We start from the raw sequence: 12,431 nt of genomic DNA on the forward strand, positions 1-12,431 counted from the left end.
ACTTATCAATCACTGCTTCACACATACACTCACAGCAGGTTACAAACCTTCAGTTCTGAGATAAGGAAGAATGATTCTGGAATAAAGAAGAAATGGTAAATTGCAATCTCCATCTTGGAACTCATGACCACAACATCCACCCTAGTTCTTGTACTCCCCACCCCCCAATGTCCTTCTCTACCCCTTGCTTTGGATAACATATTGTCTCATGAAGAGTTCTCGAGAACTTGAAAGCTTGGCAGATGTTTGTGACATTCTGGCTGGTCCTAATAAAAATATTGCCCAATTTTGGCTTTTGAACTTGGAAGTTGGAGCCTGCTCAATCTGAGTTGCCGTCTGTGTACACATTACTTTTCACGCTGGCTCCAGTGATCTTGCACCACTGTTGTTTGAAGCCATGTACACACAATCCATATCTATCCTGTAGTTTCTTGAGAAATACTGCTGTTTGATGTGCTTGCCCTGAAATCAGGTTCCATCTGATTAGAAAATGTAAGCCACATTCACTTTGCAGTTAAGCTGAGGTTGGCACCTTTGAAATAGCTCGTGCACATGTGCAGATGGCAGCGCATGCACAGACAACAGCCAAACCAAACAGGTAATACACATTGCATATATGCAAGTGCAGCTGCTTACATGTTCATAGGCTGAGATATTTAAGGCTTGTGTCTAGGAATTTGACATCTTTATTTAGGACCGTGTACCCAACTATATCATGCTGGCTTCATTTTTTAAAAAAAACACACCACTTCACTGTGCACCAAAGTTTCTCCCTCCCTCCTTCTCACACACAACCTGTTTAATGTTTAACGCAGGGGGCAGGCAACCTCAGGGGCTCAATATTTTATGATTCTATTTAGCGAAGATTCCTCCATTGCAGGGGGTTGGACTAGATGACCCTTGAGTCCCTTCCAACTCTACGATTCTATGATTCTAATATGCCCACTTTGGGCCTGTGATGGAAATTAACTCTAATTTACATTGGTGTTTATGATATGGTTACCAGACGTCCTCGTTTCCCAGGGACAGTCCCCGGATTTACAAATCTGTCCCCAGACAAAATCCGTCCCTGGAATGTCCCCGGATTAATATTTTAAGTGTTGTAGATTTATTAATAGGGAATGAATATTGCGTGATTGGTTCAGTGGCACAAGACATATCATATGGGGACTTCCGGTGAGGCAAAACGGCAGGTGCCATGGCAGCGAGCAGCTCCTGAAGCCAGCCAGAGACAACTGCGCTACTAGGCTGGCTCCGGGCTGCTGAGACTGCCGCTGCCACTGCCAAGGGGGAACCGGGGATGCCCGGCACGTCAACTGGGGGAACTGGTGACCCCCTGTGACCCAAATCGAGCCAGGAGCAAGAGTGCCCGGCCACTCGGCTGACTGCCCAGCAGCACTCTGGGGCCAGAAAACCCCCAGAACCGATGCAGGGAGAAGGAACAGAGGAGAAGGAAGAGAGAAAGAAAAAGGACAAAAAAGAGGGGAGCCCCGAACTTGCCGCACTAGTGCCACAGCCATTGACAAGGAGAGGTAGGAAAGCACCAGGAGTGCAAGGACGCGTGGCTGAGCCCAGGCCCGATCCAAGAGAGCAGGCCGGGGCCCAGAGGATGGGTGCGTGACAGAGGAGACCACAGAAGAGCAGATATTACTTCTTTTTTTTAAAAAAATAACTTTTTAAAAAATAACTTTTTAAATCTCTTTTAAGGGGGGGGGGGAGTTTCCCTGGATTCTGGTAACCTTAGTTTATGATACTGGTACCAGAGTGTGGACAGGAATTAAAAAATAACAACAGGAACAATCCAACGGTCTGTTGTTCAGAGGTGTTTCCTGAGCCACCTGAAAGTCATTGTTGGGCCACCCAGTGGCCACCCTACATAGCTTTGCTTCAGGATTTTGGGAGTTGATGCAAAGTAACAGCTTATTGCATTGAAGCGATGCTTTTTGTGAGTGCCTTCACTCTGTCTGGGATCAAGGTGGCTCTTTTGACAACTTGCTTTTTGCTCTCTGTAGCCCCTTTTCTGGTATGTTGCAGAAGCAGCTGAACTCTCCTGAGTGCCACTGAGGCCCAGGGCTTGCTTCTTTTCCAAATTTCCCAAAGTTCTCTGAGACTGTGCCAAAAATCAAAAAAGCTGCCTGCTCCCCCCCCCCCAGCTAGCTAGCTAGAGAAGAGAATAAGAAGAAAATGATTTTGGGGTCTGAGACTGGCGATGGCCAGGGGTGGGGAGAGAGAGAAACTATTGTGTAAGGGTTAAAATAGGTCTTGCTAATGTAGCTTTCATACAGTTTCAGAGGAAACCTTGGCTTTTGGCTTTAACTATGAATGAAAGCAGAAAATAATAATAAAAGATGGAATTTTGAACAAGGTAAGAGGGAGGGAAGGAATGGGGGGAGGAAGTTGAGAAGAGAAAACAAGCCAGCAATTTGAAAAACAAAAGACTTTGAGAGAAGCTAATGCTTCCCAGCTGCAAAAATACCAGACTGGGAAGGGAGGAGGGAGGTGGTTGGCTGTCACTCTTGTTGCTGTTGCTGCCTCCTTCGTTCCTGTTCCAGCCCATTTTAAGAGCAAAGTGTGTCCAAAATCCTAGAAGGAGTTGGGGTACAAGTCCCGGGAGCTGGTTGCATTCAGCAGCTGGCTTCCCTCTGGAGCATTTGCACCGGCTCCACTAGGGCTGTGCTGGAGAATGAAAAGGTTGCAGAAGGCATCCATGAGTTTGTCTGCCTCCGACTTAGTGTAGCTATCTCTAAAAGTTTTGCTTAAGTGTGAGAGGGAGAAAAATAAGAACCTGGCACATTTGTGCTATATTTTATCACAGGTAAAACCCTATGCTCTCTAGCAGCAAGAGAAACACCCTGATAGTTGTTGGTTTTTTTGCCTTCTGTTTTGCCACACAAAAAAAGAAAAGTAAAGAAAGTGAGGAAATGAAGGTATTTTTGGATGTAGGGTAGAATACCTTTCAGTCCTTGTTGTTGTTGTTGTGTGGAGAATAGTTTTGAGAGTAACTTTACTGGCAAATTAAAACAGCATGCTGGGGGATCTAGCAAAAACAGGCCCCTCCCCCAAGTTTGGAAATGGGAAACAGATCTTGAATTTGCATCGTGTAAGAACTGACATATTCATTGAGTTTACGATTTGAATATTCATTTTTCATCTTAAATGAAAAACAGTGCTAGGTCCAAAGAGTGTAGTTGTGCCTTGCAAGGTGTTCACTGTTCTACAAGAAATCTTGCTTGAGCAAAGGTGGGACAATCTGCAGTTGCATCCTGCATTGCGCTTCCAATTGTGTGATCTTACAAGCTTTTGTTGGCAGCAATTAACTCTGTTTCATTCATGAAGCGGATAACAGAATTGTAGGGTTGGGAGGGACTCCAAGGGTCATATAGTCTAACCCCCTCCAATGCAGGAAGGTCAGCTGAAGCATCCATGACAGATGGCCATCCAGCCTCTGAGGCCAGCCTGCCTTATGGTTTCTTGTATTAGGACTTAGAATAGTTTTTCATTTATGTTTTTCATTCATTTAACAAACTGCAGCTTCCAGAATGTTTGATGGGAAGCCATGGCAGTTTAAAGTGATATCATGGCACTTTAAATCTATAGTGTGTATGTGGTCTTAGTGCCTTTGGAGCTGCATCAGTAGTTTCTGGAGGCTGCAGGAAGGGACCCAAGCTAAGTGTTGGAACGTATGCTTTCCATGCAGAATGTCCCAGGTTCAAACCTTGGCATTTCCAGTTAAAAGGATCAAGTAGTAGTGAGAAAGGCAAATAATCTGACTTGGAATAGTGTAACTTTTTTTATTTATACTTTTAAATATTGCAGCCAGAGACCTTGAAAAGAGCAAAGTGCAGAAACCCGAACAAACACCAATATGTATACAATGTTACCTTGGTTCTCAAATGCCTTGGTATTCAAACAACTTGGAACTCAAACACTGCAAACCCGGAATTAAGTGTTGCGGTTTGTGAACTTTTTGGGAAGCCAAACATGCTCCGTTTTGAGTGCCACACTTCCATTTTGAGTGTTACGCTGAGGTTTTTATTTATTTTGCTTTTTTGTTTTGTTTTTGTGACTGTGTGGAACTCAGTTCAGCTACTGATTGATTGATTTTGTGACTGCAGTACATTGTTTATTGCTTTCATTTTATGGATCAATGGTCTCGTTAGATAGGAAAATTCATGTTAAATTGCTGTTTTAGGGGTTGTTTTTAAAATTCTGGAACGGATTAATCCATTTTGCATTACTTTCTGTGGGAAAGCACGCCTTGGTTTTGGAACGCTTGGGTTTTGGAGCGGACTTCTGGAATCGATTAAGTTTGAGAATCAAGGTACCACTGTAAAATTCTTGCCACATACTGGATTTATGCGGTTAATAATTCCCTCCTGATTAGGGAAAACCATATCAGTACCCTCATTGTAATCAACTGCAGTTGTAATCAATTGCACCCCCCCACCCCCCAGTTCTTCAACTACATTGTCAACAAACACTTCCCAATAACTAAAGGTAGGAGCCAGAATATAAATTTGGTCTGGCCTTTTTATTCAGCTCTGGTTTGATTACATGTTGAAAACGAAAGAATTTAAGAGAATTTTCAATCTGATAAGGGAAAACAAAGGGAAGACTTCACAGGAATTATGGAGGATTTAAAAGGATTCAGCTGCATACAAAAAGATGTATATTAGGAAAAAATAGCACTAAAATGCTGTTATTTATATTTTGGCTTGTTCAGATCTTTTGGCTTGTAACAGCATAGATAAAGGAACGGTAGAGATTAATAGGATTGCCACCTCCTGTCTCAGATATGAGCCTTAACTTCTTTTAAATCTCCAGGGCCAGAAGTTCTTCAAGTGTGATTTCTCACACAACATATATTGCAGCAGTTCTTTCGCTTGTTGCCTTAGGCCAACCTTTGCAAAGCTGAGACCATCTAGATGGCTGGGGCTGATGGCAGTTGTAGTCTAAAACTTCCTGGTTGGCCAAGGTTGCCTGTGCCAACTGCTTTAGTAGAGACTTTGCTTGGATGTACATGAGGCAGAAGAGTGAAATAGTTAGGTGAGCTGAATTTCTTAAGCAAACAAATCCTGTACCCTGTTGAAGAGACAGCATCTTTTCAAGTAGCTTCTCCTTTGCCCATTGGTGAAGGGAGATGCAGTTTTGACTGATGGAGGTGATTTGTTGCTGCCCTTCAAACAGAAGTACCGTATTTTTTTGCACCATAACACTCACTTTTTTCCTCCTAGAAAGTAAGGGGAAATGTCTGTGCGTGTTATGGAGGGAATGCCTACGGGTGGCATGCCTACGGATTTTCCTCCTCTAAAAACTATGTGCGTGTTACTGTCGGGTGTGTGTTATAGAGCAAAAAATACGGTACATTTTCCCATGCTGGGTGGAAGCCATGTGGGATGGGGTGGGGGGATGACCAAGGGCTTCTGCAGCTGTTAAGTTTGGTTCAACATGGACTAGGAAAAAGCCAGTTGTTTTAAAGGAACCTGGTGGCTACAATACAACCTGTTGCCGGTTCAGTGGGAGTGCCAGCTGAGGTTCAGGGAGAGAATTGTGCTAGGTGAGAAATACTGCAGCTGGAGGGCTGAGAAAGTTTTTTCCCTGCTTGCAAACGACTGCCTTGAATTCTGGTTCCCATGCAACAACTGTATCATCATCATCATCATAATCAATAACACAGTTACTATATTTAAAATGAATAGTCACATAGAAAGGCTCACCATCTCAAGGTTCCCATTTATTTATTTATTTGAATCACGGTAGTCTCTAAGCGGTGTAAAGGAGACACGAACATATGAAGAGCTCTGCTGGATCACACCAGTGGCCCATCTGTGGTCCAGCAACCTGTTTTCACAGTGACCATCCAGATGCCCATGGGAAGCCTGCAAGGAGGACCCGAACTCAACAGCTAATACAATAAGCAATAAGACCCAATAATATAATACTAAAAATGAGTTAAAACCTAAATGGGAATGCTATAAGAAATAAGCATAGTTAGGACCAAGCTGTGCTTTGTAAGGTTACCTGTACAGTGGTACCTCTGGTTAGGAACTTAATTCATTCTGGAGGTCCATTCTTAAGCTGAAACCGTTCTTATCCTGAGGCACGCTTTTGCTAATGAGGTCTCTCACTGCATGCGTGCCTTTGGCGCGCAATTTCCATTTGCATCCTGGGGCAGAGTTTGCAACCAGGAGCAGCTGCTTCCGGGTTAGCGGAGCTCGTAATCGGAAGTGATCGTAACCAGAAGTGTTCATAACCGGAGGTAGCACTGTACAGTATATAAATTATTATTGGGAAAGTTATAGAGGTCCAAATTGCAGTGGTTCCACCATTACCCTGTTCTGTAATTTGCGTTCAGTTCTTTCTTCTCATTTGGAACACCTAAAAGCAATCTTGTGACTCTGACTCAAAAGGTGGTTTGCAGCCAACTTTGACGTTATTTTTCTCTAGCTTCAACAGGTCTTTCCCCTCTGGTGCAGGAAACTGCCTTGGTGCTTGTGCCTCCTCCTTTTGTGCAAGATATTAATGAATCAGGGACAGGGAAGCTCAGAACAGATTAAGCAACAACAACGTAGCTTTGGGTTGCTTAACCATTATAAAAGTGCAGAGTCGCTCTTGTGGTCTGAGCTGACACCACGACACCACATGGGAGAGTTTCCAAAGGGAGTGACTCAGCCTAAAGCACTGACCAGATGTTAAAGGAAAATCACTGCCTCTTGCTTGGTTCCTCCCTCCTTCTGAGAGAAAGAGATTTGGCACTCAAGCAGTATCTCTTAACTCTGTCACGAACTTTGCCCTGCATCCCCCAGAGCAGCTGCCTGCCTGTGGGGTTTAATGTCCCACTTGGGCCACAAGCCTAGCAAAGCGGTTTAAGGGCATATCACAAGACGGATGAATGTGCTTCTTTTAAATTATTTTAACACTTAGCCCCTAAAAGCAGCTTCAGATCAAAGATGCCGACTCTTGAGGCAAAGTGGCTTGAAATTACGATTCCCAGCTAGATTAGCGATGGTCTTCATCTGGACTGGCAGATTTATTCACTGGTGCTTGTTTTTGCTGTCCTGTGGCTCAGGCCTGTCTAATGTGCTTTACCCCAGAGCAGCACAGGGCAGGCCTGGGATATCTTGAACCTTGTTCAGTGGTGGTCAGGGGGCTCCTGTTGAGACAGGTGACCAGGCAACCATTTTGCAGGCTGCTTCAAAATGAAAAAGCCAGGCCTTCTGGTCTGTAGGCTTTCAATTCAGAAAACTCAAAGCACGATCAATGGGCTGTATCAACAAAGGAAGCCTCTGCAACAGACTTGATACCATTCCTTTGCTGATTTGAAATTATATGCATAATTTCTGGGTGCAGTTTCCATTCTTGTTTAATTGATGTGCCTGTTTCCTGTCCAGTATAGCTACTATCTATGTGTACTTGGCTGCTTGTATCTCTGCTTCTTTAGGATGATTATCCCATAGCCTCATATCATATTTTACCTTAGAAGTGTACTGTCAATCCCTGGGGTCCAGAGGTTGTTGGGGTACAACTCCCATCATTCCTGGTAACTGATGGGCTGGGGCTGATGGGAGTTAAGTATCTGGAGAACCACAGATTCCTCACCCCTGCTCTATCCTTTCCTGTCTGTCCGTCTGTCTGTCTGTCTGTCTGCCTATCTGCTTTGAAGTCATCAAAGTGTAAATATGAATAACAACAATATCCTTCAGAAACTTGATTCCAAATGAAATTTAATCAAAAGCTATCTGAACTTTTGCAGCTTGAAGCCACTTGGTTGTTGTTGTTGTTTTAAGATAGTGCGATCTCTCTCTCACACATGCGCACCAACTCCAAGTGGCTGTTCATAACTTATCCTTCCTCCCAGAATTCTCCTAATGGAATTATGTTGTTGTTGCTGCTGCTCCTATCCCCCTTGTAGCTTGCATGTTGTAATTTACAAGCCTGGCGATTCCAGTTTTCTGAAGAACAACAGAACACTAAAATTGTTTTTCCAGCCGAGTGGAGAAATTTGTTCTCCCCCAGCATGCTAATGAAAGGCAAATTTTGCAGTGAGTCAGTTTTTACTGTTAGCAAAACTGGCACTTGGTTCTTAGCCAGTCATCCTTGGAGGGCACCAGGCAGCTTGACTTGCTCAACAGTCCCTCGTCCCTTGAGACAGAGCCTTCTGCTTGGAGGGAGTGGAGGCAATTCATGTTTCCATTACACAGTGCAGAGAGAGAGAGAGAGAGAGTCTACTCTGAGACATTCTTATCCCTGCAGCACCATCAGACCTACCCAATACTGTATTAACATTCAAGCCAGCACACATACATTTGCTATGGTGGGTAATTGGGTCTTTCTTTTGTCAAGCTTCATTGTTGGGGCCAGCTTAGAATAGCAGTTCCTTTGCATCCCAGTCAGTGACACAATTGTATGCCACTGCTGATTGGAGTCCAGTGGGTGCTTCCTGACCTTTTTAAAAAAGGGGGGAGCAGGGGGAAGAAGTGGAGAGAAAGCAGCAGATGAAGGCCCTGACATATGGAGCCTTCTATTGGAGGCCATGGAAAATCCCCTTATCCAAACATGAGGAATTAGTACCCAAAACTTGCTGTACACACTGCAGGTTCAGATATCCAAACAGCTGGACCTGTGTATAGTACTGTAACAAATAAGCGGCCTTAAACAAGCCTTACTTTATTGTGTTTTGCTGGTTCGCAGCAGCCATTTCTCCACAAACCATGGGGAAGGAGGGGAAGAGACCTAACAAATAAGAGAGCATTTTCCCCTTCCTTGTTTACATTTTGCAAGATTTTAGAGGGTTTTCCTGGGGTTTTTTAAAAATCATTTGGGAGTCAAAATTCTGTAGTTGGAAACACATTAGAAAATTTCCCATAGCAGTCATTGGGAATCATTGACTCGTTATGTGGACACTCGCCTAACAAACAATTCCCTGAGAATGCATTGTGTTTGGATAGTGGAACCTGTGTTACTGAGTCAGACCACTTTTTCCATCTTATCTCAGTGTTGCCTATTCTACAGTGGCTCTGCAACAATTCTGTGAATTGAATTTGGGACCTTCTGCATGCAAAGCAGATGTTATGAAGCTGAGCCACAGATGTGTAGTGAATATGATCTGGATTGAGGCAAGTAGAGGAAGGCTGACCCTTGCAAAGCCAGCATGGTATTGTGGTTAGAGTTTTGGGCTAGAACCTGGGAGACCAAAGTTCAAATCCACACATAGCCATGAAGCATGGGCCAGTCACTGTCTTTCAGCCTAACCTACTTCACAGGGTTGTTGTGAGAATCATGTCCTGGGGAAAGTGCAGAAAACCACTTATGACTTGTTGAACTCTTTGGAAGAAAGGTGAGGATATAAACAAACTCGTAAACAAACTGTCCCTCTCCCGCTACAAGTTATGGCAAAGCAGTTATTTCTAATGTACAGTACCTATTTATGTTTAGAAAACTGGGATGTAAAGATGTTCAGTCAAGAAATGAAGTATGGCAACTGTAATTTCTTGCAAATAGAATACAAAAGAAGCCTGTATGGTGTTCACTTACATCGAGTGTAGGATCAGGTCTCTTTTGCACAGTTAGAAGCTGTGAGTTAGAAAGAACCAGAATCCACAGTCTGCAAGTAAACAATTTGTATAGTGAGCTACAGTTATCCTTTTATTGGTAATTTAAGCATAGTAAGTGCCATAGTAAAGTCCCACCCTGGGCTCTTTTGGGAGGAAGGGCTGGATATGAGATTTAATAATAAATTCAATAATAAAACTGTAATTTGGTGAGAACCACATTCTGAAAGGTGTGTGTGTTTTGGGCAGCACTATCCTATGAACTGTACTTGTGAAAGAGCTAAATAATGTTCTCTCATTTGTAAAGGATGTTCCTTTATGTGGAATTTATTAGGAAAACTTACGTTTTGATTTCTGTTTGTCTTAGTTTCAGTGTCTGTTTTGTATTTTGTAATGGGGGCTTGTTATAGAGATGCATTACTGTAGATTATAGTAACTCCTTCTAAATTTGCACCTTTGTATATAAATTAGCAGGGTGGCGCTGTGGGTAAAACCTCAGCGCCTAGGACTTGCCGATCGTCAAGTCGGCGGTTCGAATCCCCGCGGCGGGGTGCGCTCCCGTCGTTTGGTCCCAGCGCCTGCCAACCTAGCAGTTCGAAAGCACCCCCGGGTGCAAGTAGATAAATAGGGACCGCTTACTAGCGGGAAGGTAAACGGCGTTTCCGTGCGCTGCGTTGGCTTGCCAGACGCAGCTTGTCACGCTGGCCTCGTGACCCGGAAGTGTCTTCGGACAGCGCTGGCCCCCGGCCTCTTAAGCGAGATGGGCACGCAACCCCAGAGTCGGAAACGACTGGCCCGTACGGGCAGGGGTACCTTTACCTTTACCTTTATATAAATTAGCATATGCAATTTTTTTGTAAACCCACATAGTTGTGGGCTGAGTGGGCAATGCATTTCTTCTTTTTTGGTGATCTGCAAGTGGCCACAATAACTAACCTGTAGTTGAGCACCTGGAAACAAGTGATTGTGATTTCATTAATCCAACCACAGTTACTCATTAAGTCTGAAATGGCGAACTGTGGCTTAATGTCAGGATCTTAACCATAGGTAGAAGTTGATTTAGGATTCTGCTTTGTAAGCTCATATTAAACTTCATTTTTCCATTTTGGATATAATGGAATCAGAATGTAAGGGCTTATGAAAGGAGGTGGCATGGGGAGGGTGTTTCACAAGCCAGAATCTGAGCTTTTGAACTTGGCCAGAATCCGGGGGCCCCTTTTTGGTTTGGTTGCTGCTGCTTCCCAAAACTCCCCCCCCTCCCCGGCCTTCCGCCACTGCGCTTTAGCAGCACACTGTTTGGGCCTCTGCCAACAAAGTATTTTGGAATGTAGCAATAGGCTGTGGAGGCCTAGTGCTCTCAGAAGCCCATTGATGCCAGGACTGGAGGAAAAAGAAAACCCTGTGAAACACGGGAAAAGTTTTGAAAGCTGTTTTCAAGGGGGGCACAGGGCGGGTGAGGGAGCCTAATTGAGGACAGCAGCCAGTTCCCCGAGAACAGAGCAGCACAGAAGGATGAGAGGAGAATAGGCCTCTAAGTATCTCAGTGGGAGAGCAATCTTCTGCCTGATGCTCTATTCTTCAGTAACACAAAACAGGCCCAGTGGGGAGGAGAGGGGGTTGCTTGGGATGGTTCCTCGGCGGCAAGAAAACTAGGGGGGAGCATGTGATAGGGGGTGAGATGTGGCTGAAGAACAGGCCAGGTGAAGTGGCATGCGGTCCGTGGACATGGGGAACTAGGCTGTCCCCTAAATATACCTGGTAAATTAGAGCATTAAAGTATTAATGCCTGGTGCCTCCTTCCCAAAGCCTGGGAAGCTTCTGCCCGTCTTAGGGAGGCAGGCTGGATGCTCACAAACACAATGTCCCTCCCTTCCCACAATCGCCTTTACAAGCTGTTGCCTCTGGCCCTAACTGTTCCCCAAAGAAAAGTTTCACTGCACACCACTGGCCAGGTGTGGGGGGGGGGAGGAGGGGAGGAGAAGAGCACTAGTCATAGACAGGGTACTCGTGTCTCACGACCAATGCCACTGTGCAGGGGTTCAGGCACCGCAGTTGTTTGAGGCTACAGGGTCACAGTCAAATCCTTTTTGTGTCATAGCCAAACAGCACAGCCTGAAATGCATATTGTCTAAATAGGCCTAATTTTATAAGGCTATTTCATTTTTCATGGTATTATATATAGCTTCCTCTGGCGATTGAGAAAAAGTTTTTATTTGAAAAGGGCTTTGCCAGGTGGTTTTGTTGTTGTTGTTTTTTTGCTGAGCATGTTGTTCTCTTTTACTGCTGTAGTTTATATGGCGGTTTTAGAAGGCTTGTTCATCATCTTGAGTGCCTGTGCTGTTCGAAAGACAGCTAACAAATTTTATAAACAAACTAATAAATGTTTTTAATAGGGTCACTGGGTTTATGTTCAGCAGGCTCCTGTCCCTTAAAAGGGTTGTACAGAAAGGAAAGTTCTGCCGGTTGCAGTTTCTTCTGTCAGTGTAGCTTTGTGTTTGGGAAAAGTCCCCTTAACAAAACTCTCTGTTATACGCATTTCTAAGAGAGAGAGAGAGAGAGAGAGAGAGAGAGAATGTGGCAGCTCTAAGAGAGGACTGGAGAACTTCATGGTGTTCTAGATCTACCACCTCCACTTAACTGGGAACTTATTTCTTGAAATGGAGGTTTGGTAAGAAGACATGATCTGTATGACAGAGCGGCAAAGGAGGAACTGAAGTTCCATGTGATGTGTAGCTGGGGCGAAGCATTTCAGATTGCAGATGAGAGGACAGAAGTCTGAGTGCTCCCTCCCAAACAATACTTACTAGCAGTGCTTTCCCCCCTAGAAAAACAGGTGCTGGTACTCACCTTAAATTGTTACAGTAAGTGCCAGACTTTTTA

At 44.3% G+C, this 12,431-nt stretch overlaps 1 protein-coding gene across 5 annotated transcripts in view; it reads left to right on the forward strand.

Moving 5' to 3' along the window:
- The window catches only part of LRP1 (LDL receptor related protein 1), a 316,344-nt gene that overhangs the window by 150,453 nt on the left and 153,460 nt on the right, over positions 1-12,431 (forward strand). The gene's annotated exons all lie outside the window — the stretch shown is intronic.

This window comes from Podarcis raffonei, chromosome 2 (assembly GCF_027172205.1).
Source record: "Podarcis raffonei isolate rPodRaf1 chromosome 2, rPodRaf1.pri, whole genome shotgun sequence".
Lineage (NCBI taxonomy): Eukaryota > Metazoa > Chordata > Lepidosauria > Squamata > Lacertidae > Podarcis > Podarcis raffonei.